The sequence below is a fragment of the Aplysia californica genome, unplaced genomic scaffold (assembly GCF_000002075.1).
Source record: "Aplysia californica isolate F4 #8 unplaced genomic scaffold, AplCal3.0 scaffold00421, whole genome shotgun sequence".
Taxonomy (NCBI): Eukaryota; Metazoa; Mollusca; class Gastropoda; order Aplysiida; family Aplysiidae; genus Aplysia; species Aplysia californica.
In genome coordinates, this window is record NW_004797691.1 from 241803 (window position 1) to 243403 (window position 1601).

Here is a 1601-nt window from a genome sequence, read left to right on the forward strand (position 1 = left end):
CACACTAATAGACACACAAAAACAACATACAAACTCACACACGAACACACACAGTATGCAAACACACAAATAAACACACACGATATACAAACACACATATAAACACACACATTAACACACACACACACACACACACACACACACACACACACACACACAGACACACACACATGCACAAACACTCTCACACACATAAACACAAATCACACAAAAATACTTTTTCTGTTTCTATAACCTTAAAACGTCCTCAAGATATTTTTCTCGCATTCCTCACAAAAAATGTCCCCGGCGTAGAAATCCCTGCATAATATCACCTCTTTCCTTTAAAATTATTTCAAGGTTATGAATATTATACCTTAAGGACTTAAGTAAAACGCTTTTAGCTTCATCATCATCATCATCGTCACTATATCAGATAATCTTTTCCGATAAAAGGCAATCGTGATGTTACAGTTCATAACATTTATACTACAACAGGCGACTGCTACTAGCCTACTATCATTCTAAATATAAAACAAACCAAACAAATTTCCCAAACTGCACCAACCCTATTGTTCATTCATTCCCTTCATTGTTGAAGAAACGTTTCGTTTTAGTATGCCAAGTACATTTTTCATCCCTGAACGTTCACATAAAGTGTCTTCGCCGTTAGCTTAAACGTTAATAAAAAACGACAAATATGCTCTTAAAAATTCGAAAGAACGAAAGAGGACCTGCCGTGTTTCTGCCTTGGGGCACTTTTTAAAGCTCCCGAGACGCATTTCACGGTTGTGAATTTGGCTACCTGGAAGTTTTTTAGGGGGAGAGAAAGTATGCAAAGCAACCGAAAAGTAGTGTTAACTAGGTAAAAACAGAAGATAAAGAGAATAATAAATAAGCTAACTGCGCTTTGTCAACAGAGACGAGCTGGCTTCTTGGAGCAGTTTATCGGATTGCTCAGCCTTGTCGGTGGAGAAAGGAGAAAAGGGAAACAGAGTTGCAGTAAAGGTAATGTTGTTTAAAGTGAGAGCCTAATAAAGAAACAGAAAGTTGTTGCCTTCAGTGGGCACCGAAGAGTGATTTTAGCAGCTAAAGTTGTTTTTTCTTATTTCGGTATATAACTTAAGTTTTGGTGTGTTCAAAGGGAGATAGAATTGAAATAAAGGTATTGTTGTTTTACAATTAGAGCCTAATACGGAGCCAAGTGTTGTTACCTTCAGTGGCATCGAAGAGGGGCTTTTGTGGTAAATTCTTTTTCTTTTCTTATTTCAGTATAATTTAAGTTTTGGTGTGTGCAACGACCGTGTCTCTGGCCGCTGAGGGTACACACAGAGTGTGTGGGCGTGCCGAGGGTGCCGGAGAAAGGTGGAAAAGATTCTAGTAGGAACTAAACAAAAAAGAGTTACACTAGGACGATAAGTTGTGATTTACAGTAACAATTTTCAACATCTTAGTCTCTTTTAGTCTGGTGGCATCTGTGATCCACTCCCTCTCCCATTCTCTCTCTTTCTCTTTCCCTCGCTCTATCTATCTATCTATCTATCTATCTATCTATCTATCTATCTATCTATCTATCTATCTATCTATCTATCTATCTATCTATCTATCTATTTATCTCTTCT

General features: G+C 37.7%; 1 protein-coding gene across 2 annotated transcripts in view; it reads right to left on the reverse strand.

Moving 5' to 3' along the window:
* LOC101852712 (glutaredoxin domain-containing cysteine-rich protein CG31559) overlaps positions 1 to 1601 on the reverse strand; it is a 65852-nt gene that overhangs the window by 1376 nt on the left and 62875 nt on the right. The gene's annotated exons all lie outside the window — the stretch shown is intronic.